Below are 26,234 nucleotides of genomic sequence, written 5' to 3'. Positions count from 1 at the left end.
AGTATAGGTAAACAGACAGAGAACACAGCAGATAGTCGGGTTGAGGTCTGGCCCAGAATGTATTCAGGGCATGGCTCTGTACCAGGGAAAGAGGACGTGCTACATCCAGCACAGAGTGGCTCAAACTTGTGCTTTGGGCAGGAAAAGGTACTGAGTGGCATTTCTTTGCACTCACTACTCCGTTGTGAGTCACACATTCAGGACAGATCGAGGAGAGTAGCTGAGCCAAGGGCTACTGTTGCTGGGTTGCTGGCTCAAGGTGATATGCCAAGAATGGAGCATGTTTGGAAGTAAGCAGCAGGTGTGTGCATCTCAGATCCTCGGAGCAAAGCCTTGTCTCAGTTCCCCATGCAGTCCGAATCCTGCAGAGCAATAAGCAGGGCAGGAATACTTCAGCAAAGGAGATCCTTCGGTTCTGTCCCTCTGAACCAGCAGAGCTTTCCAGCTGATTGAGAGTGGCCAAGTCTAGTAGTATTTTACTCAGACTCCCAATGAGATGAACCCAGAGGTCTGTTGTTTAGACCCAGACTCATATCAAGAACTCACAGAGCTCTGACCAGGGGAGGAGGGGCATAGATCAGATGCTGCCCATGGATCAGACCACTTTGGGAGCATTGAGAGCATGGGGTCCCCAGCCTGAATTATTCCTTAGAGCCTGGCTTAAGACAGCACTCAAAACCCCAAGAAAACCCAAACATGAACTCCAGAAGTATGTAGAGCCTGGCCTAATATAAAGTCCAAAGAAGTCAAGAAGCAGGCTGGAAGAATGAGTAAACAAGAAAAATCCTAAAATAAAAAGTTTTCATGGTGACAAGGATGTTCGAGACATAAACAAAGATAAGAGAATGATTCCAAAACATGTACAAGCAGAACCTCAAAGAAAAACACAGCTTGGACACAATTCAACTAGAAATCCTGAAAGAGATGAAGTAAGAGTTAAAAAAAAATATTAAAATGTTTTCATAAGAGATGTTTTGGAAGAGACGAGACAAGAGTTTTAAAAAAGATTAATGTGTTTTTGTAAATGAAATGAGAGAGCTAAAGGGAAAAACTGGAAAATTAATGAGAGTTAGAGAAGAAAGGATTGGAAAGGGAATTAACAGCACCAAAGTTACAAACCCTTATCCAAGCAAAAAGCTGTCTGAAAATTAGAATAGATCAAATAGAAGCTGATGACTTCACACCATGCCTCGTATTTTACTGAAAAACAAGCAAACCAACCAACCCAAGGCCATTGGCTGAGAGCTCCCTTTTCTCTCCTCATCTTCTGTCATTGATGCCTTCTACTACTATCTCTGCCTTCACCCCCTGACTCATATGACCCTTCACCTTGATAGGCACCCTCTACTTCTACAAGTGATGCCATTAAATTCCATCTTCTCCAATACATCACCCCCTCTATCATCCCCACCGTCTCAATTATCTTTCATTTTTTCTTGTCTCCTGGCTGCTACCCTGCTGCCTACAAACATGCTAATGTCTCCTCCATCCCCAAATAACCCTCACTTGATCTATCCATCTCTCTTAGTTATCATTCTATTCCTCTCCTTCCCTTTGTAGCTGAACTCCTTGAAAAGACCATTTCCGATAAATGCTTCCACTTTCTTTCCTCTCACTCTCTTCTTCACTCTCTACAAAGTGTACAGATGTGTACAGATCTACAATCTGGCTTTGAACCTCATCATTCAACTGAAACTTTTCTCCCCAAAGTTACAAATTATCTTTTAGTTGCCAAATCCAGTGGCTTGTTTTCAGTCTTCATCCTCTTTATCTCTCTGCACCTTTTGACACTGAAAATCACTCTCTTCTCCCTGATAATTTCTTCTTTCTAGGTTTTTGGGACACCACTTTCTCCTGAGTTTCATCCAGCCTGTCTCTCCACTCCCTCTCTCAATCTTTCACTGGATCTTCATCCAGATAATGCCTACTAATCATGAGTGTCCCATGAGTCTCTGTCCTGGGAACTCTTCTCTTCTCTTCTCTTCTCTTCTCTTCTCTTCTCTTCTCTTCTTTCTCTTCTCTTCTTTCTCTCTCTCTTTCTCACTACTACTTCACTTGATCTCATTAGCTCCCATAGATTTAATTATTATCTTTAGACCAATTATTCTTAAATCTACTTACCCAGACTTAACCTCTCTGCTCACAGAGACACACCTACAACTACCTTTCAGACCCCTAATCAGATAAATAGAAAGAATCCATCAGTTACCTGTTAAAAAGAAACCTCCAGATGAAAATTGTCAAGAACACTATAGCCTAAGTCCAGAGATGCCAGGTCAAACAAAAAATACTGAAAGTATCCAGAAAGAATTCAAGTAACAAGGAACCACAATCAGGATCATATGTGATTTAGCCATCACAACTATAAAGGAGAAGAGAGCCTAAAATATTTCAGAAGGCAAAAGATACAGGCTTCCAGCCACAAATAACTTACCCAGCAAAACTGAGTATAATCCTCTGGAGGTGGGGAGGTAGGGAATGAATCTTTAATGAAATAGAGGACTTCTAAGCATTCCTGAACCAAGGCTGCACAGAAAATTTGAAGTGCAAATACAAGAGTTAGGAGAAACTTAAAAAGCTAAACTTGAACCAAAAAAAAAACCAAACAAACCAACCCCAAAACCCATAAGAGACTAAACAAGGATAAACTGCTCAGATTCTAATATAGAGAGATGATACAAGTGTCTCCTTAGAACTCTATCACCATTATTGTTGTTGTTTGTCTTTTGTTTTCAAAGAGGACCAGTGACATCACAGGATGATGTCTTAACTCATGAGTGAATTGGATTTAAATGAGTCAGAGTTGCACAAAATCATTAGACTCCTTCTTCCAGAGTCATCAAAGTCCAATAGCAAGACAAAAGTCAATCCTGGTGATGGCCCGGGATGCAGTGAATGGCGTCGGCATCTTGGATGTCTGACCAAGCTCTGAGCGCTCCACAGAACCTGCTTCAGCTGCTTTCATGACTGCTGGAAACAATTGATCTCATCTGCCTATTCACAGGGAGACCATCTTCACGTCCACCTCCAGGTTTGAAGCCTGTCAGTTACCCTCAACCTGGTTTAGCCCATCTGCCAAGACAGTTTTCAGGTGTCATAGAGAGATTCTAATTAGACAGAAGGCCTGGGAGTGTTTCTGTTATGTCTTGATCTTAAAGGAAGAATGGAAAGGGAGAACCCTAGGGAAGGAAAGGGAGAGGAAGGTTAAAGAAAATTAGCTTATTTAATTGGGGTGCACAAGTAGAAGTCTATACAAACAAGGAGGAAGGGATGAGGGAATGACTAGCACTTGAACCTCACTCTCATATGAACTGGTCAAAGGAGGGAAGAATATATACACGTAGTTGGGTAGAGAAATACATTTCACTCAACAGGGAAATTAAGAGGGGAAGGAGAGAAAAGGGAAGGGGGAATTAGTACGGCAGATTAAAGAGTATGAAATCTGAAGAAAAACAAAACTCTATGTAAGGACATACAAAAATATTCATAACTCTTTTTGAGGTGACAAAAAATGGGACTCTGAGAGAGTGCCTATCTATTGGGTAATGGCTGAACAAGATATAAATGTGATGAGAATATTGTTGTGCTGTAAGAAATGATGAAAGGAATGGTTTCAGAGAAACCTACGAAGACTCATATGAGCTGATGCAGAGTGAGGTGAGCAGAACCAGGAGAACAGTTTATGCAGTGACAAAATATGGTAAAGACAGACAACTTTGAAAGTCATAGGAACTCTGATCAGTATAATGACCAACCTGGATTCCAGAGGACTAATGATGAAACATGCTACCTACCTCCTGATAGAGAGGCAAAGGACTCAGAGTACAGAATGAAACATTTTTTTTAAATGGCCAGTGCAGAGATTTAGTTTGCTTGACTATAAATGTTTTAACGAGGGTTTTATTTTTCTTCTTTTTCGATGGGAAGGGTAAGAAGGAGAGAAGGCTGATTTTGGTAATTGAAAAAAAATACATAAAATTTCATTTAAAAATATTTCTTTTATATGAGTTTGAGTATACAAAGCCAGCAGCTTACCTCCCTGAATTTAGAAGCAAATGAATAGAAACTCCTTCAAAATAAAACAGCTTTTCAAGATGGTCAGTGGAGTTTATACATAACAGTACCAGTAGGGCTGAACAAAGGCGCTTCTAGGAAAGAGGAATTTAATCTCTATTAAAAACATTGTGAATTCACTGATAGCATCTAGAAAATTTGCAATCAAATCAACAAACATATATTAAGTGACTGCTATGTACCTGGCCTCGTCCTGTCCCCAGAGAAATGAAATGGTCTCTGCCTTCCAGGAGTTTATATTCTACTAGGGGAAAGCAACATGTATAGGAATGCTACCTTCTATATTTCTCAATTCCTAGCTGCTAGTACCTTCCCCCATAAAACTACTTTACATTTGTTTTGTATGTAGTTTGCATATTTAGGCATCGTTGGGTACTGAATAAAGAACTCAGCTCAAAATCGGGAAGACGTGGGCTTAAGTTTCAGCTCTGACATATACTAGTTGTGTGATCCTGGGCAAGTCACTTAATCCTATTTATCTCAGTTTCCTCATCTGTAAAATGAGCTGGAGACTTTAGTGTCCCAGTTAATTTTCTAACTTTCAAAGAAGTTGCTGATCTACATTGGTAGAGGGAATGCTCTCATCTGGGAACTCCCCACACCTAAGAAATTTCAGGTCTGGATAAAAAAACTTTTTTTGTTCATTCTCATATATGTATGTATTGTCTCTCCCAAAGAGAGTAAGTTCCTAGGGGCTGGGATTGTTTCATCCTTGTGTGTAGCACAGTTCCTGACATTTAATAAATGCTGGTGATTGATTAACATATTTTTAAAAAGCAGCCAATAAACATTTGTTAAGCACCTACTATGTGCCTAGCACCTCTGCTAAGTGCTGAGGATGCAAAAAGAAAAGCAAAGTACAGTCTCTGTCCTCATGGAGCTCACAGTCTCATGGGGGGAAAGTATGTTGGAAAGGGCAGCTAGGTGGTACAGTGGATAGAGCACCAGGCCTGGAGTCAGGAAGACCTGAGTTCAAATCCAACCTCAGAAACTTAGTAGCTGTGTGACCCTGGGCAAGTCACTTAATGCTGCTGGCTTCAGTTTCCTCATCTGTAAAACAAGCTGGAGAAGGAAATGGCAAACCACTCTAGTATCTCTGCCAAGAAAACCCCAAGTGGGTCACGAAGAGTAGGAAATGACTCAACCATGGTGGAGTCTTGGGGTACACTATTTTAGGGGACAAGAGGAAGGTGATGATCCAACAAAGGAGACATAGAGTCTTCTTGCTCTGTGGGCAGCTTGATCCCAGGTTGATCCCAGTGGAATATTAAATAGCCATGTTTATCTTTCAGGGTTGAGTTCTTGCTCCAGAATGTTTCATTCTCCTCCTGGGAACCCTCTGGAAAAATGGAATATATGAAGCTCGTTTTCATGTTTTCTTCTGTTTTCGTAGTTTAACATGGCACCCTAGGGTTTTTGAAAGGGACCTGCTTTAGATTCCTCAAGAGGTTAGGGTCCCTGGGGGGTGTGTGTGGGGAGTGTTCAGGCCTTTGGTATTGATTAGTTCAGGTGGTAAAAGCTGGAAAAAGCCCTCTGGTGTTAACAGTTTACCCTTTACCACCTCAAACACGGGCCGGTTCTTAAGTAAATTCAACAGTTTATTTTTCTGGTCAGGCAGAAGCCATCCAGAGATCAAGGATGGAAAAAGCTACCTTGGCCACTGGCCAAAGGCCAAACCTGTCTGTTGAGCAAAAACTATGTCCCCTGTACTACCTGCTTTGTCCTGTGAAAACTTTTATTTTTTCCTGTGGATTTATAGAAGAGGTAAAGAGGGGCAGCTAGGTGGCACAGTGGATAGAACTATAGGCTGGAGTCAGAAGGGCCTGAGTTCAAATCTGATCATGGACACTTCCTAGCTGTGTGACTCTGGGCAAGTCAATTAACCCTGTTTGCCTCAGTGTCTTTATCTGTAAAATGAGCTGGAGAAGGAAATGGCAACTCAGTCCAGTATCGTTGGCAAGAAAATCCCAAATGGGGTCACTAAGAATTGAGCATGACTGAACAACAAAAACAGCCAAAAGAACAGACTTCTCTAAAGTCCCCGACTCCACGTGAGTATTGGATATTATTTTGTTTTAAACCCCACTCACTGCTTTAAGTGATCATAGCTCCTGCTTTTCTCCTCGTGATCTGAGGGACTGACCAGCAACCAAGACTGAGGTTCTAGTGCCTGCTTTGCCACTAACTTGCCTTGTGACTGGGGTAAAATTCTTTCACTGCTCTGAGACTCAGTTTCCTCATCTGTGGGATGGGAGAATTGAGCTTGATGGTTCCTAGGTCCCCTTCTAGCACTACAGTTCTTTTTTTAAAAAAAATTTAATATTTTATTTTTTCCCCAATTACATGTAAAAACGATTTTTAACATCAAATTTTTTTAACTTAAAAAGTTTAAGTTTTTTTTTTATTTTGAGTTCTAAATTCTCTCCATTCCTCTGTCCTTTCCCTCCGTCATTGAGAAGGCAAGCAATTTGACATAGGTTATATCTGCTAGCATTACATTTCTATGAAACCTCTTGTGTAAGTGACTTCTTGGCAAGGAAAAGACTTAACGCTACAGGCGCATACAGCTGTTAGGCTTTTGCTCTATCTTGATGACTTTCCTCGATTCTCGTCCTCTTTGACCTTTCCATAGCTTTTGACACCACTGGCCACCTCTTTTAGATTTCACAGCTTTCTCACACTTCTCCTCCCACCCGTCTGCTTGACTCCTTGGGCCCACTCTCTGTTCCTGGGTTGTCATCCATCTCCCACCGTCTGATACTGTCTGTGCCACAAAGTCCTATCATCATCATCACTATCCTCACAACAATCCTAAGAGGTAGGCGCTGTTGTTATCCCCGTTTTATAGATGAGGAAACTGAGGCAGAGAGAGGTGCAGTGATTTGCTCAGAGTCACACAGCTGATGAGGGTCTGAATTCATGTCTTTCTGACCCCAAGAGCAGTGTTCTATCCATCATGCCCCCTAGCTACCTCTGTCCTAGGATTATTCTTTTCTCTCTCTAGACTCACTTTTGAGTGATTTCATCTCCTTTGGGCTTAATTGTCATCTCTATGTAGATGACTCATACATCTATATATTCTGGAGATAGGTATGTGTGTGTCTATGTGTGTGTATATATATATGTTTATGTCTATACGTATGTACATATATTTACACACACACACACACGTACGTGTCCTGAGTTCCAGTCCCACATATCCCAGAACCATCTCAAACTCATCATGTCCTATTTAACATCCTCCTCCTACCCCTCCCTCTCTCCCCTCCCCCTCCCTTCTTTCTTTCCTTGACTTTCTCTCTGTTCCTGACCTGTTATACTCCATGTTCCAGTTGTGTGCCTTTATAATGGAATGTGCCATCTTCCTCACTTCCTCCTCATAGAACCAACCCCTCACTTCCAGACTCAGCTCAGTTGCCACCTTCTGCACAAAAATTTTCCTGATCCCCGCCTCCCCGACCCCCCCGCCCCGGGCTAATGCCCTCAGTCCTTCCTTTGTATTTAACTACATTGTACTTATTTATTGCATTAACTCATGTGCCCATGTGGCCTCCTTTGATCCCATGTAAGCCATGTAATCCAGCCTGGTGTCATGAAGACCTGAATTCAAATGTGACCTCAGATACTTACTGGCTATGTGGCCTTGGGAAAGTCACTTAACTTGTTTACCTCAGTTTCCTCATCTGTAAAATGAAGATAATAATAATAGCACCTACCTTGTGGGGTTGTTGTATGGATTGCATGAGATAATAACTATAAAGTGCCTAGCACAGTGCCTGGCATATAGTAAGCACCATATAAATGTTAGCTATTATTATTAAATCTTTTAAGCTCATTAAATCATTTGTTATAATCATTTTAATAACTATCCTGTAATTAATCAAATAATTTCTCTCATACGCTCTAGTCTTTCATAATCAACTTCTAGTTGGAAATCTCAGTCTGAATGTCCAACAGTCATCTCAGATTCACCATCTCCAGAACGGAATTCATTTCCTCCCCAACTCTCCTGTCCCCTAAACTTCCCATTTTCCACTGAGAGCACTGCTATGTTCTCAACTTTGGGATCATCAGTTGCCCAATCTTGGATCTCCAGCACACGAGGTCCCCAGCTGTCAGCTCAGGCATCATTTCCTACTTGAGGTGTTGGTTGGTTCTGTTGGTCTTTTTCTTTTATTTCCTCATCTGTTTACCTGCTAAATCTCTCTAAGAGAATGCATGTTACTCAAGGAAGGAACTCTTTTTCATTCTGATCCCTAATCAATAACTAAGACAATGCTTTTCACTGAGCAGGCCCTTCAGAAATGTTTGTGAAATTGGATCTGTAACTCGGGGTCTCTGTCATGCCCCCACAGGGGATGGAGAAACAATAAAACCGACGAATGTGCTCTCTGGCACTTTGAACTTGGGGTCTTTGGGGCTGACTGTCCTGCAGTTTCATAATTCGCTAAGAAAATGAATAATGTAAAGGGGATCGTAGGGCCTTCCCCCAGTAAATCAAGTGGTTAATAGAAGAGGCTATTTTCTTTAAAAAACAAAAAAAACTTTACTTATTTTTAGTTTTCAACATTCACTTCTATAAGATTTTGAGTTCTAAATTTTCTCCCCTTCTCTCTCTTCCTCCCACCTCCAGGCAGAATGCAATCTGATTGATATAGACTATACATGTACAATCATATTAAACATATTTCCACATTAGTCATGTTGTAAGAATTAGAACCAAAGGGTAAAACCATGAGAAAGAACAAACCAATAAAAAAGAGAAAACAGTCTGCTTCTAACTGCATTCAGACTCTGTAGTTCTGTCTCTGGATGTGGATGGCATTTTCCATCATAAGTAGAAGAGGCTATTTTTAAGACTGCTTGCCTACTGTATACAAATGATGGTGCTAATGATAAGTGGATTTTAATCTAGTCATTAAACCAGGCCCATTTCTAGCTGTGCTTTGAATCAGCAAAATTATATTATTACTTCTTAAATATTTCCATAATTCAAACTTCTCACTGATTAACTAACCTCTCACTTCACCACTTACCTGAGGTCTTTTTGCCCTTAAAGTCACAACCCCAGTGAGTGGCTTTATTGAACTCCAGCTTCATTTTGTTACTAAGAGAAGGCAGAACTGAGGCAGTGAGGAGAAGGAAGGACATTCAGATTCAAGAAGGAACAGCATGGTCATTGGCTTTCTGACCTATTGCACCCTGGCCCCATCCGTGGCTGGGTTTGGAAACATTCAGCTAACTGTTTTTTCATACCATCGCAAGCAATGTGCGGTTTCCTGAAACATGTCCAAACTTCGAAGGCCCCAGTGGACGCACTTTAAAAAACCTGATGGAATCGCACCGTCTCGGACGAAGCTCGTGATGGATGCGTGTCCAGTGGCATTTCTAATAAGAGCTAACATTTTATAGCATCTACTGTGTGCCAGGCACTGTGCTATTTGCTTTACAATTATCATCTCATTTGAGCCTCACAACAGCCCTGGGAGGTAGGTGCTGTTATTATCCCCATTTTACAGATGAAGAAATTGAGGCCAACAGAAGTTTAAGTGACTTGCCCAGAGTCACACAGCTAGTAAATGTCTGAGGTCAAATTCGTATTCGGGTCTCCCTGACTTGAGGTCCAGTACTCTAATCACCGTGCCACCTCGCTGTTTTTATTTATCAAGTGGAATGGAGGATGAAAGGCCTTTATGTTGGGGGTATTTTCATGTCTTTATCTCATGCTCTTCATCACTAATGTTATTATAAATAGATTTAATTAAAAACAAAAACAACAACAACCAGGATATATACTGGAGCTGTGATTTCACTAACATGGAGAACTTCCAGATGAGGAAACTCTCTCCACCAATGCAGGCTGGCACTTCCTCTGCAACTTAGAGTCTTAGGGAGTTGCCTGAGGTGTGAGAGGTTAAGGGATTTACTTAGGGTCACACAGTAGGTGAGACACAGCAGGTGTCTGAGGCAGGACTTTTTCTATCCACTGTGCCCCATTGCATCCCTTAATAAATATCTACTCCAGAAACTGTCACAGTACTGACCATTTCAAGGGTTTAACTACATTGTTCTGAATATAGAGCTCTTCCCCTCTCCCCGTCTCCCTCCCCCCTCCCTCTTCCTCCCTCCCTCTCTTGTCTCCCTCCTTCCCTTTCTCTGTCTTCCCCTCCCCATCCTCCTCTCTCTCTCTCTCTCTTTCTAATATTCTCTCTAGTAATATGTGCTATTAAACCTTAAAACTGTACTGACTTTTTAATATTCTTTTTTTTTTATTTTGAGTTCCAAATTCTCTCCCTCCCACCAATCCCTTCCCCCATTGAGAAGGCAAGCAATGTGACACCCATTATATATGTGAATGCACTAAGACTTTGAGATACCCTGTATATATGGATATTTGTTCATGTATAGGCACATATTAGAGAAATAACACTGAATATAGACTATACTCATAAAAGCCAGATTTTGGGGGGCAGGGGTGGGGGAGGGGATACAGCTTATATTTAGAGAAATGAGGTCATTTCAACCTTGTATCCAAGGACCTGTCTGACACAAAAGGCCCAGGTACACTGGGGTGGGGCAGGAATGGGTGTATTTCTCAATCTTTTGGTTTATCACCAAAAAATCTGAGCAAATGTATGCATAATACCTCCCAGTTGGAGGTTAATCACCCTCTCAATCACCCAGGTTCAAAACTTCGGAATATTCTTTGACTCTTACGTTTTCCTCAACCCCCTATCCAGTCAATTGTGAAGTCCTATTGATTCTATTTCCATAATACAATATCTCTTGTACCCTGTCTCAAATTCTCCATTCATATAGCCACTGGCATAGCTCAAGCCCTTTGCCTAGATTATAACAACAGCTTCCTAATGGGTCCCCTTGCTTTTGATCTCTTCCCCTGTCAAATTTACCCTTTCATACAACTTCCTAAGTTAGTGGAAGACTCATTCCCCTGTTCACAAGCCTTCAAGTGGTTCCCTGTTTCCTTTATGATAAAAAGCAAATTCTTCAGCCTGACATTTTAGGTCTTTCCCAATCTAGCTCCCACCTGCCTTTCTAGTCTTCTTTCACATAATTCCTCTTCTTGCAAAACTCTACATTTCAGCAGAACTAGACTTTCTAGATACTTCCTGAACCCAACATGCCATTCCCTATGGCCCTGTATTTAAACAAGCTTTCTCCCACGCCTAGAATCCACTCCTTTCTCATCTCTACTTTTCAGCTTCCTTTTCTTCCTTCAAGGCTCAGACTCGGGTATCACTTCCCATGGAGAAGCCTTCCCAGATCCTCCCAGCTTTTGGTGCTCCAGCCCTTCCTCTGATCTCTCCCTGGCCGCTTTGCTCCTTATCTTTGTATCATACTTATGGATCTACATGTTAAATGTAGAATACAAACACCTTGAAAGAGGGGGGCTATTGCATTTCCTTTTCTGTGTCCCCAACAGTGAAGTGTTTTATGCATAGTTGTAGCTTAATGACTTTTTTGGATTGAACTTTATTGATAGTGGAGGGAGGGTGAAGGCTCTTGAGTTTACTTGTGTCAGCGATACATAAGGGATACATGTTATGGTGCTAATTTCTACTCCGTTTCCCAGAACTTGATGGGAAAGATGAGATGTGAACCATGCCAGCATGAACAACAAGCTCTTTCTGTTGAGATAGAGTCTGGCAGCTCAGAGACCAGGGTCCTCTCTCTTAAATGACTTGCTCAGAGTCACACAGCTAGTAAGTGTTACGTGTCTGAGGATTTGAACTCAGATCCTCCTGAATCCAGAGCCGGTGCTCTATCCACTGCGCCACCTACTTGCCCCTTGGTTCCTCTCTAAATATGGGGAGCAAGCAGGCTTAATTGGATGTCCAAGTGCCTGCAGACCATGATAATTTGCCATGACCTACCCAAATGACAGCCCAATCCTATTTAGCAGGGAAACCCTGAATTCCGCGCTCAGCCAGATCTTAAAAACAGACATCCCAAAGGATGCCTCGTGCCACTCTGCATCTTCTATTCTCCCTGGTTTCAACTCCACAGAACAAGATAGCAGATACCCCTGGCCCTCCCCCCCACCCCCTCCTTGTTTTCCTGCCTTTTTTCTGTTGTCTATACCTATTAGATTGTAAGCTCCTTGAGGGCAGAGGCCCTCTTTTTATTGATTGTATCCCTAGTGCTTAACACAGTGCTAAGCACTAGCAGGCACCTAATAAATGTTTATTGGATTGACTGGATACCTGGTTTGGCCATTGTTTTCTGGAGTAGAACAGGTATCAGTTATGACTGTCCCATGCCCATGGATTATACTTACATGTGTATTTTACTTGTGGGTTGCACTAGTTTTCAACACACTGCATCATTCCCATTTTATTGCAGGAAAATATTTGCATAAAGGCTAAGTGACTTACTTGGGCAATCAGAAGTTGAATTACATAGAAATTTCACTGTTCCCTTTTCTGTGTGGTATATATAAGTGGGAGATAGGGGTTTGGGAGGAGGAAACTGTTTTAAAATCTTCAGATACCAAGCATTAAATGATTCATTTGCTTTCCTGGATTCTCTCTGATTGCAGCTTTTTGTCCCTGTCCAGACCATTTGGATATTAACGAGAAGCTGGGTCCCACCCAAGATGTGGGCTAGGAATGGGTACCACAAAGACATAAATCATTTTAATGTCACCATAGAATTGTGCACAAGCTCTGGCATACCCTACCAAGCTGGAACGGCTTGAGGTATTAGTCTGGAGAGGGACTTGTGTATCTGCCATTCAAGAACAAGCCTCGTTAAATATAGACAGGCTTGTTTGTCAAGGTTGCCCATAAGGTGCTGAATTTTACAGCTTTTCAGGAAGTTGGTCTACTATAAGGCTAAAGACTGTGTGTGTGTGTGTGTGTGTGTGTTTTGAGCTGGTGGGAGTACCTCCAGGAATGAAATCACGTATCTTTAAAGGTTGTTTTGATTTGGAGTTGGTTTGGTCCTGTGGTTTCATTAGTGGAAGGACTTCCTGGCAACTGGCCTAGAGCTTAGAGTCCTGCTCAGCGTACCAAGGGGTTATATCACTAGTCACAGTCACACCTCATTGTTGGTAGTTTTTCATTCTGTCTCGGTGTTCTCCTTTGCACTTCTCCAGCACACCTGAGGAAACCTCTCCATACATCAAGATCATATCAGTCAGTCTCGGAACGTACACTTCATCAATACTGACTGACCATGAACATCCATTTAAGGAGAGTGCCCAGACCAGCCACCTCCTCAGTTTCCTATCAGGATGCTCTCTGCTGCACTCCTTTGGGTTTTATCATGCCCCTGTGCTGGGTACCTTCCTCCCTCTCCCCCTTTTCAGCCTCTTTTATGTGTTGTTTCCCACCATTAGATTATCAACTCTGAAGAACAAAGGTAGGGCCAGGTCTCCTACAACTGCTGATCTTCCTTTGAGATGCCTGGGAGAGTAGTGGGGCTTTCTTGTGCCCTGAATAGCAACAAGAACCAGCATTTCATCAGACACCTAGAGATTTTACATTGCAGTATTCATGATATAAACAAATGGATCATCATAAAGTCTTTATGTCAACATGAGTTGCAAATGATGAAGAAAAGAAATTCAGTGAAGATCTTGATGATGTGCCCCAAACTAGGTCAATAGATACCTTAATACTCAAGGACTTCAATACAAAAGTGGGCATGGGGAAGAGGATGAAAAAATATGTTGGAAAATATTGTTTGATCATTTAAAAAAAAAGTTCTCATTGGATAATTTTGACCCAACAATACTCCTAATAGGTCTATATTACAAAGGGATCAAAGAAAGAGCTCAAGTACCCAGATGTACAAAAATATTTATAGCAGTGCTTTTGTAGCAAAGAAGTGGAAACAAAAGGGAATGGCTGAACAAATCATATTACTATAATGGAATATTATTTCACTGTAAGAAATAACAAGGGAATGGTTTTGGAGAATCCTGGGAAAACTAAAATTAACTAATCCAGAGTGAATTGAGCAGAATCAGGTGAACAATTCATACAATAACAACAATAATGTAAAAAAAAACAACAAAAAAAACAACAGCTTTGAAAGACTTAAGAACTCTGATGACCATTCAACAATGATTCTAGAGGATTGATAAGGAAGCAGGCTACTCACCTCCTGACAAAGAAGTGAACTCAAGATGCGGAATGAGACATATATTTTAAAAAAAGCAAACGTGTGAATTTATTTAGCTTGAGTATGCTTATTTGTTACAAAGATTGTGCTTTTATCTTTTTCCTTTGTCGGGGAATGGGTGGGGATTGAGGGGAGGGTAGAATTAGTGATAATGTTGCCCCCCAAAAAAGAAAATGGGGTCATTGAAGCATTTAAACAATATGCAGAAGAAAACAGAAGGAAGTACAAATAAGTAGAACAGCTTTGAAAGAAATATAAATTTATTATATACTTTATATAAAGTAAGCTGTATGTGATAGAGATTATAGTTTTACTTCTTTTTGATTCTTGATTCTTTTGATTTTTGATTCTACTTGGTCTATGGAAATGATCTTTTTTTGTGGTATTGGTTAAGAATAAAAAATTAGATTTAAAAAAATATGGTTTGGGATCAACAAATGAAATTTCATCTTGGAAGGTGAGAGTTGAGTGAATCAGGTGGACACCCAGGGTTGATGAGCAGTCCTGAAAAGAACTTGGCAAGCCCTCACACCACAGGTGCTAGCCCTCACACCAGAGGTGCTAGTCCTCCCTGAGCACTCCATACCATCCTCACCCAGTTCGCCATAGCCATCACTGAAAGTAGCTACTCTTGTGGAGAGGGACCAGCTATCCTCAACTACTTGTCACAGGACAACGGCAAGGCAACTTCAAAACAACTCTCTTCCTCAAACTCTGGGATCCACCCATGTGGGTTTACTTGCTGTTCCTCATACATGACACTCCATATGTCTCATCTCTGCTTTTGCAGTGGCTGTCCTGTATGCCTACAGTGTTCTTCCTCTTCACTTCTAGCTCTTCAAAAGCCTGGTTTCTTTCAAGATGCAGCTTCCTCATGAAGCTTTTCCTGATCCCCTGGTTGCTTGCACCCTTCCTTCCATAACCACCTTGTAATCACTTTGTATATATTATGTACCTATGTACATACTATATATATATATATATACACATGTATACATGTTCTCTACCTTATTAGAATGTAAGTCTTTAAGGTCAGGTACTGTTTGACTTTTGTCTTTGAATCTCCAGCACTTAACACACATCTGGCATACAGCAAGTTCTTAATAAATGTTTATTGATTGATTTCTGGTATATAGTAGGCACTTAAATTCATGTTGATTGACTGATTCTACTTCTATGAAAAAAAAGGGAAGAAAAAAGAGCAGGCTCAAAATAGATTAAATGGAATTAGTGACTCAGAAAGATTTACGAAGGAAAAGGGGAAAATAATTGAGAAGACAAAATAAGGACGGTAAGGAAAGAAAAGTGAAACAGCTGAAAAAGCAAACTTCTGAGAAAGCAAATTGAAAGACATTGATGGGCGGGACAAGTTGGTGAAACAAATGTCAATATCAGGGAAAACAAGTGGGGTGTAGTTTTAGAATTGGGGCTATTTATAGAGATAACTGGTTATACCATTTTAATTTATAGTGATAATTGGCTACAAAGCTTTAATTAATAAAGACACATAAGCACCTACAAATAACCTGGAGGGGGGATAAGCAAGGCTGCAAATCTCAACCAGTACGGAGGGAGAAAAAAAGTTTTGCAGTAACTGACAGTGAATGGATTGCTGCCACCACTGCCATTGTTATTAGTGCTTCAGGTATAGGATTATTTCCATCCTAGAGGAGAACACGATGGGAATTGAGGAACACCTGTCCACCCGTTCCGTTGTTGGGGACACTGGGAAAAAAAAGTGATCCGAGGTGAAGGACTTAACACTGCAAAATTGGATAGTGGAAGAGTGTTACAGAGAAAAGAAAGAGGAGAGAAAGGACAGCTCTACACTTGTAGCTAACGACAAAAACCAAAAAAACCCAAACCACCAGACTTTAAGCTCTTTTTGAAGATGAAGGAGCTAGATGCTCTAAGGACAACTCAACTGCTTGTCTTCAATAGTTGGGTGAAGGACCATAGAGTAAAGATAGGAGGAAGAATCAAAGCAGTGATTAGTGATTCCCTATTTGTTTTTTACATCTTAAAAAAACAACTTTTAATATGCAACATAATTCTGTAGCTGCAATCACTTATTTAACCCAACTTAGCAATTGGTTGACTGGATTTTAACACATTTAGGCACACTTTTATGCAATTGATATTAAGCATATTTTGTTTATAGCCCATAGGTTTTCTTTTTTAAAAATAATTTTAATTGATTTTTTTGGAGGATGTTATCCTTCCCCCTCCCTCTCCTTCCCCAGGCATTCAATATGACAAATACTATTTATTTTTTTTGGAAAGGAAAAAAAAAGTCAGCACAACTGATTGAAATATTTTTAAATAGTATTTTATTTTTTTCCAATTACATGTAAAGACAATTTTTTAACTAAAAAAAAATTTTGAGTTCCAAATTTTCTCCTTTCCTCTCCTCCCTAAAAAGCTAAGAATTTTAAATAGGTTATATATGTGCTGTCATGTAAAACATTTCTGTATTAGTCATTTTATGAAAGAAGAAATAGAATAAAAGGGAAAACACATGAAAAAGAGTGAAAATAGTATGCTTTGATCTACATTCAGACTCTATCAGTTCTTTCTTTGGGGGTGGATAGCATTTTCCAGCGTAAGTCCTTTGGAATTATCTTGGATCATCATATTGCTGAAAGTCATTCATAGTTGATCATCACATAAGGTGGCTATTACTGTGTACAGTGTTTTCCTGGTTCTGTTCACTTCACTCAGCATTAGATCATATAAATCTTTCCATGTTTTTCTGAAATCTGCCTGCTCATCATTTTTTTTTTTTTGGTGAGACAATTGGGGTTAAGTGACTTGCCCAGAATCACACTGCTAGTGAGTGTTATGTATCTGAGTCCTGATTTGAACTCAGGTCCTCCTGACTCCAGGGCCAGTCTTCTACCCACTGTTCATCATTTCTTTTCTTTCTTTCTTTTTTGTGTGTGAGGCAATGGGGTGAAGTGACTTGCCCAGGGTCACACAGATAGTAAGTGTCAAGTGTCTGAGGTCAGATTTGAACTCAAGTCTTCCTGAATCTAGGGCTGGTGCTCTATGCACTGCGCCACCTAGCTGCCTTCCATCATTTCTTATAGCACAATAGTATTCCATTACATTCATATACCACAACTTGCTGAGCCATTCCCTAATTGATGGGCATCCCCTCAACTTTCAATTCTTTGCCCCCACAAAAAGAGCTGCTATAAATATTTTTGTACATGTGGGTCCTTTTCCCTTTTCTATGATCTCTTTGGGATACAGCCCTAGTAGTGGTATTGCTGGATCAAAGGGTATGCAGTTTTATAGCCCCGGGCATAGTAACTGAAAATGTGTGAAGTATGTAACACCTGTGGAGCTCCCACCTCCATGAAGGGGTAGGTTGGGGATGTCTTCCTTTATCTCTTCAGCTGAGTTCCACTTGATCTTTATAATTTTGTTACATTTACTGCTGATTTTTTTGGTATGCCATTGTTCTTTCCATTTACATTGTAGTAGTCACTGTGAATATTATCTTGGCTCTGCTTACTTTATTTTGTATCAGTTCATGTATACCCTTCTGTGATTTTAACACACATTTTTCACAATTAATATTCCATTTTTTTCATGTACCACAGCTTATTTAGCTATTTCTCAATTGATGGGGATCTACTTCGTTTTCAATTCTTAGCTATCACAAAAAGTGCTGCTATACATATTTGGGTGTATATGGGGATTTTTTTCTTATTGATAGCTTCCTTGGGGTATAAACTCAGTAATGGAATCTCAGGTTCAAAGGGTATGGAACATTTTAATCACTTTAGTTGCATAATTTTAAATTGCTTTCCAAAATGGTTGTACCATTTCACAGCTCCACCAACAATGTATCAGTGTGCCTATCGTTGCACAACCCCTCCAACATTTTTGAAGCCCAGAATTGGAATCTGAATCTAGGTCTGTTGACTCCAAAGCCAATGCTCCATGTACTACATAAGCTACTTACAACAATAATGTGCTTTGGAGAGTTAAAATTTAGATGTCTTCTTATTGGGACTTTGTGCATCCTTTTTGTTTAGAGAACATTGTTCTTTAGAAGCCTATGGAAGATTTCTTGAAATATAGAACCTGGGTTCTTTTCATCTGTAATATCATCTGGTATACACTTATATAAGATTTTAACTTTCCCAATTGCTTTGTAGGTTGGTAATTTTGCTTTGAATTGACATATCTCTAACAAGGGGCTGGGCAAGGAGGACTTTGTCCTAAGGAACTAAAATCTGGAAGTCAGTGTGGGCATCCCCCGATGGCTATCCAGTATGTCATCTGATGTCCTATCAGCTTCATGCACTGTCCTTGAAAGTCAACTACTGTGTATCCACCCACTCCCAACACCTGTGGCTTCCACTGCTCATAAGGTCTGGGACCAGACTCTCTGGAGGATAGGTTGCGCTCACTCTTGGAGTGATTTCACCCAACTGGGGTAGACTATCCTCTCTATTCCATTCGTCTCCAAACAACTAAATTTTCCCACAGTGCCAGAATTCCTGGTTACAGATCTGTGAATGGTCTTTATTTAGCTCTTCAAAAAATTAAGCTATGATATTCATATCTATTTTTACTATTTGCCATTCTTTGTTCTATGTTAGTAAATTAAGAATGAAGGTCAAATGTGGTCAGCTGCCTGCTTCTGTAGGGCCTTTGAGCTAAGAATGGTTTTTACATTTTAAGATATAATAAAAAATGTATTAAAAATGTAAAAACCATTCTTAGCTCATAGGCCATACAAAAACAGGCTGGCTAAATTTGGCCTGGCTGTAGTTTGCCAAACTCTGTTCTATGACATCAGTTCTATTTTTTGTGGATTTGGAAATTAGGCTCATAGGATCCTAGTTTTAGGAAGTCTGAGGCCTAGAGGTAAAGTGTCTTGTCCCAAGGTCACATAGGAAGTGGTAGAGCAAGGATTTAAACCCAGGTTCTCTGTCTCCATCATTCTTTTGAGTGTACCATGCTGCCTTTGTCTTACTTATAAGGTTCAAATGCCTTTCACATAGTGCTTAATAAATAACATATTGATTTTTTGATTCTTGATAGTGCTTAATAAATAACGTATTGATTTCTTGATTCTTGATTAAATGATTCTATGGCTGATGTGAGGGACTGCAATAAAAAAAGAAAAAAAAACTAGTAACCTATTAGCATGGTTATTAACATTTTAACTTCAAAAACTGCCTTGAAAACCCTTATTCATTTATGGATTTTTTTTTCCATTTTTCTTTTTTTAATTTTATGCTCACCAAACAATCTGATGAATGATTTGGCTTCCTAAATGCAATAGCCAGTGAGCAGGGATTATTAAATCCCTAAAGGTTACTCCCAGAAGGTCTCTACCCTAAAAAAAATTGGTTCTCAAACTTTTTTTGTACTCTGGTCTACTCTTTTTAAAGCAGTTTTACTTCCTTGTACAGTTCAGCTCTCTCAACACTTACAGTAGCACATTTTTCAAAGTAGTGCAGAATTGTTGAACTGATTGGTTGCTCTGAATTCCTTAGGGACCATGCAAATCCAACGCAGCCAGCAGTAACTAATAAGGAATGGCCAATCTAATATTTGACCCAACAACTTCATTGAACCTAAAGAAAGAAAAATTTCCTTCCTTTATTTTTGTCAGTTCTGATATGTCACAAAAAAAATAGCAACACACCATCTTAATTTGTTCACTTGTCATAATTAAAACATTAGAATCGTACAAGTCTTTCCAGGTTTTTCTGAAATCTGCCTGTTCATCATTTCTTATAGCACAATAGTATTCCATTACAGTCATATACCACAGCTTCTTCAGTTATTCCCCAATTGATGGGTATCATCCCCTCAATTTCCAATATTTTACACCATGAAAAGGGCTGCTATAAATATTTTTGCACATGTAGGTCTTTTCCCCTTTTTTATGATCTCTTTGGGATACAGATCAATATAGTGACATTGCTGGATCAAAGGGTATGCACAGTTTGGTTGCCCTTTGGGCATAGTTCCAAATTGTTCTCCAGAATGGTTGGATCAGTTCACAAATCCACCAACAATGCATTAGTGTTCCAATTTTCTCACATCTTCTCCAGCATTTATCATTGTCTTGTTTTGTCATATTAACCAATCTGATAGTTGTGAGGTGGTACCTGAGAATTGTTTTAATTTGCATTTCTCTAATCAAAAGTGATTTGCAAGGCTTCTTAAACTTCTTCCACTCTTGACCCTTTTAGCACTTCTTCACATGCCTATAGGTAACTTTGATTTCTTCATCTGAAAACTGCCTGTTCATATCCTTTGACCCTTTATCAATTGGGGAATGGCTTGTATTATAAATTTGACTCAGTTCTCTATATATTTGAGAAATAAGGCCTTTATGAGAGACACTTGCTGTAAAGACTATTTCTCAGCTTTCTGCTTTCCTTCTAATCTTGGTTACATTGGTTTTGTTTGTACAAAAGCTTTTTAATTTAATATAATCAAAATTATCTATTTTACATTTTTTAATGCTCTCTTTCTCTCATTTGGTCATGAATTCTTCCCTTCCCTATAAATCTGACAGGTAGACTATTCCTTGCTCTTCTCATTTGCTGATGCAAAATGAAATAAACAGAACTAGGAAAACATTGTACACAGTATCAATAACATTGTATGATGATCAGTTCTAAATGACTCAGCTCTTCCCAGCAACACAATGATCCAAGACAAGGACAAAGGACTCAGAAAGGAAAATGCTATCCATATCCAGATAAAGAACTGATGGACTGATGCAGATCAAACCATTTTTTCTCCCACTTATTCTCATGTTTCTCTTCTTATCTGTTTCTTCTTTTGCATCCATGACTAATATGTAAATTTTTTTACATGATTAGCACATGTATAAACTATATCAAACTGCCTACCATTTTCAGAAGAGAGAAAAATTTGGAATTCAAAATCTTGGAAAAAGAATGCTAAAAATTTTCTTGACATGTAACTGGGGGAAAAAATAAAATACTATTAAAAAAAGGCAAAAAAAAATTAGAATCACCTGGAATGACTGAGAAGCTATGTTACTCTGTGATTACACCCTACTTCATACTGCTGGAATTTCCAGTTAAAAACAAATTGACTCACTTATCAAGTTAGACCTGAACACTTGCCCATTGCTAATTGCACCTCAGAAGGAGGAATGGAGGGTAAAGTCCCTGGTAAATGTTGTGGCTCCTTCCCAGCTTTATCACATGCTGCTTTTTGCAGGTTTGTCAGCCAAGTTTTATCTCAATCATCTACGTGAGGGACCTTTTGGAGCCTAGTGGAGCAACTTTTAATTATAAAGTGGAAATTTGCTACAGAGCCAGCTAATCAGGTTTCAGTTTATGGGAAAGAGGAAGAGGGAAGAGGGAGGAGGGAGGAGATAACACGATGGCAGGGAGTTTTATGCCAAAAAGCACCTTTTAATCTACACCAGGCAGTTCTCATAACCACAGTTAAAGCAGCAGAAGCCAAGAACTACTGGTTATTTGTTCCTTTTTCTTCTTCTTGCTTAATTCAGGCCCTGCTCTCAGACCACAAAACTACATCCATCTTACTCAGCCAGTTACTTTAATGCTATTCTCTTCAGTAGTGGTGTCAAACTGAGCTTGACAGGGGTCATAGACTGTACATAGGGATCCCCATAGCCGCATACTGACTGAGAAAACTACATATCATCTATGTTTTATTTTATTTTTATTTATTGTTAAATGTTTCCCAATTACATCTTCATCTGGTTCAGCTGGACCAACCTGGGAGTGTTTTGGGTCATATGAAGCTATGTTTTGACACCTCTGCTCTACATTTCTTATAAACAAAGATACAACCAGGTCCACCATATATTAATGTGGGGTTGCTGCTGTTTGTCCTTCCTTCTCAAAGAGGGCCATGACATCTGGGAGGTGATGCCATGACATGGAAGTGAATTGGATTTAAGTGAGGGAGGACTGTGCAAAGTCACCAGCCTCACTTTCTCCTCCACAGCCATCTGGGTCCAGTGGTCAGATCTCGATTAGTACAACTGGAGATGGCCCAGGATGCAGTGGGGGACCTTGGCCTTTTCAAGCTAAGGTCTTTAACAGGTCTCAGTTTAACTGAGGCAGCACCCATTCAGATTAAGGCTTAAAAAAATGAGGCAAAGAATGGCATCTTAAAAAAAAAAATAGATCTGAGAGGCGAAGACCCTCAGGGTTTCTGGCCAAAACAGAAACAATTGTAATTTACATTCATTCTGAGCCACTGGAGGTCCAAACAGTGACCAAGTAGGGCTTGGTCTGGGACCAGAGTGTTGGGGGTTAAGGCTGGTCTTTAAGAGAAAAAAAACCCCAAAATTATTAATATTAAAATTAAAATATTAAGGTGGGGAATGAGTTTTCTATACAAAAGCTAATATCTTCCTTCAGAAGGAAGATGTCATTAGTTACCTAAATCTACAACTGACCTTTGACCAACCACTTCATCTTGCCCTTTGCAACAAATAGACTTCTCGTTTTTCACCCAGTATGACCCATCGCTGCCTAGTGTGACCTTGGTAGTATGACCTCAACTCTGGAGAGCTACCTTGACTATGACAACCAAGTGCCAGTACAGTGGGGGAAAAGTGCTGAATTTAGAGAGGACCTAGCTTCAGATCCTAACTATTTACTGCCGAAGCAGTTGGACAAGTCAGTTTCCTCATCTGCAGAATGAGGGGTTTAGACTAGATGGCCTCTCGGATCTCTTCTAGTTCTAACTTTATGATCACATGATCCTTGCCTGTATTGCAGATTTTGAGTTTTCAGGTCACTTCCAAGGCCCTCTGTACCTCGATTTCCCAATGTTGTTATGACTCTAATAGTCTCATTCTATCTTCCCAACCTGTGTCCAGTACCATCACAGTGGCGTGAAGGATTTTAGACTTCTGTTAGTCCTGGAAGAAAGGCTAAGATTTAGAATGATGTAAGTAAAGGGAAAAGGCAGAGGAAACAACATAAGGAATGACCCAGAAGTTAGAGAGTTGGCACCAGCTGGTCTGGCTGAAGCAGAGAGTTTGGGCATAACAGATGAACTATAGGAAATGCAGCTCATTAGGTAAAGTGGAGCCAGATTATGAAGAAAACTGAAAGCTAGAAAGAATTGTAGACTTGATATGGCAGGCCCCAGGGAGACACTACTGTGGGTACTTAAGAAAAGGTTACACATTATGGATAGTGTTTGGGATGAAATGACCTGACAGCAATCTTAGGAATTTGAGGAATCAAAGCAAAAGAGACTTCAAAAATTGGGCAAGGAGGGGGTGGGTTGCAGATTGGGAGTCTGCCACTCCCAAATGGTGCAGTGTGAGCCTTAGATGAAATGGTGTCAGTGAAAGCAGTTGGATCTAGGAGTCATTCTACCTATTGAGTATCTTTCAGGTATGTCAGTCAGTCAACAAGTATTTATTAAGTGGGGATGCCAGGCACTATGTTAAGTGCTGGACAAAAATGTGGTCAGAACCCACATTATCAACTGACAAAAAGCAAAGTTAAGAGTTACATTACATGTTTAAAGGTTCCCAAATCACTCATTTGTAATCATAGAATCCTGCTAAATGGCATCTTCTTTAAATAGCATTTTAGCTATTCTAATACATGCAGGCAGCATAATGGATAAAATGCTGGAATTGGAGTCAGGAAGGCTGGGTTCAAAACCCTAGAATTTGTCTACTAAGTCATAGGGTTGCTTATATATTCTCAAAACATAAAAGAAAAAAAAAAGGCAAAAAGCATTGCCCCTGCCCTTAAGGCGATCACATTTCAATGAGGGAGACAACATTCAAATAGCTTTGTATATACAAGATAACCACAGTATGAATGGAAGGTAATCTTTGAGGGAATGCACTGGTAAGAGGGAGGGAGATGGAGAGAGCTGTCATCTTTTTTTTTTTTGGTTGGTTGTTGTCCTTTGTTCTCAAAGAGGACCAAATGACATCACTATGTTACAGTCAAGTTACAGCGTGCCTGACCGTGGCTGATCAAACCAATATAAGTTTGTGAATGCTCTACCACAGGTCAGGCACAAATAGTCCATGTGAACATTTGGGGTGGATTCTCTAAATTGGCACATCTCACATTTCTTTTAAGCTACTTCAATTCTGCTTTGCTCAGAGCACAGCGACTTCTCTGATGTGGGCATTCCATGCTGAGCAGTCCTGTGCCAGTGTCTCTCATGTCACACAATCAGTTCCAAAGTACTTCAGAGAGATCTTGAGAATGTCCTTATATCGCTTCTTCTGACCACCATGTGAGTGCTTGTCTTGCGTGAGTACTTCCTGAAAAAGTCTTTTAGGCATGCATAAGTTTGGCATTCAAACAACATGGCCAGGCCATTGAAGTTGTGCTCTCTTCAGTAGAGTTTCAATGCTTGGCAGTTTAGTTCAAGATAGGACCTCAGTGTTTGGTATCTTATCCTGCCAGGTTATCTTCAGTCTTGCTAAGTCAATTCAAATGGAAGTGATTCAGTTGGCACAGCACTGGTACACTGTCCAGGTTCCACAGGCACACAACAATGAGGTCAGCACAACGGCTCTGCAGACCTTCACTTTGGTAATCTAATACCTCTTCTATCCCATACTTTGCTTTGGAGCCCTCCAAACACTGAGCTAACTCTGGTAATGCATGTGTCAACCTCATTATCAATGGGTACATCCCTGGAATGTATACTGCTAAGATAAGTGAACTTATCCACAGCATTCAAAGCCTCTCCATTTGCTGTAACTGATAGTTCCACATATGGGTGATGTGGTGCTGGCTGATGGAATGCCTGTTTTCTTGGTGTTGTTAGGCCAAAATTAGCATAAGCAGCAGAGAATTGATCCATACTTTGTTGCATCTCAGCTTCAGAGGCTGCATTGTGTGCATTAGGGTGTGGGGTATGTTCAGGGAAGACTAGTACCTGTGGTGTGAAGTCTGCTGACCCCTTTCTACCAGCTAAAAATATGGCAAAACAAAGTGACATTAATCTTTTGCTTGCTAAATATTTGGATCTCCAGATTTACAGCATACAAAAGAGCAAAATTCTTAATTCATTAGAATATATAAGCAACCCTATGACTTGGTAGCCAAAATTCTAGGGTTTTGAACCCAGCCTTCCTGACTCCAGTCCCAGCATTTCATCCATTATGCTGCCTGCACGTATAGTTAAAATGGTATTTAAGGAAGATGCCATTTAGCAGGACTCTATGATTACAAACGAGTGATTTGGGAACTTTTAAACATTTAATGTAACTCTTTATTTTGCTTTTTGTCAGTTGATAAGCATTAAATTTCTCTTCCTCCCACTTCCCTGCCCTGCCCAATAAAAAGAAAAAAAAATCAAAACCTCTTGTAACACATATGCATAGTTAAGCAAAACAGATTCTTACATTTGCTGTGTCCACAAATGTTTCTCCCTCTGCACCCTGAGTTTATCGTATGTCAGATGATAGGTGGCATGCTTCATTGTCAGACCTCTGGAACTGTTACTAGTCACTGGTTGATCAGAGCTCCTAAGTCTTTATTTCAGTTGATAAATGATAGACTGTTTCAGTCCTCTACTGTGCGAATCTTTGTATTTCAAGTGTGTTGCTTGTAAACAACATATTGATTTCTTCTTTCTCATCCATTCTGCAATCCTCATTTTATGAATTTCATCCCATTCACAGATTTAAGATCATTGTGCATTTTCCTCCATCTTATTCTCTTATACTTTCCTTCTCTCTGGTTCTCATCCCCTCTTTACAAAGAAGGTGGTGAGAGAGGAGTGTATTCTAAGTTTGGTAGTCCGTTTCTGCTCCCCTGCCCAAGATCTTTCCTTCACTCAGAAGTCAATCACAGGTTGTCTTTTCCTCTTAACTCCTTCTAGATCCACCCTCCCTAGTTTATTTTGCTTAGGACTAATCCCTACTTTCATGTAATCTCTACCCCTTCTCTTGCCCTTGTTTCTCTAGTAAGCACAATGTATTTCTGTACCCAGCTATGTGTGTGTGTAGGTAGTCTTTCCACCTTTGA

The sequence above is a fragment of the Vombatus ursinus genome, unplaced genomic scaffold (assembly GCF_900497805.2).
Source record: "Vombatus ursinus unplaced genomic scaffold, bare-nosed wombat genome assembly UNPS02014798.1, whole genome shotgun sequence".
Taxonomy (NCBI): domain Eukaryota; kingdom Metazoa; phylum Chordata; class Mammalia; order Diprotodontia; family Vombatidae; genus Vombatus; species Vombatus ursinus.
Note: the sequence above shows the minus strand (reverse complement) of the source record.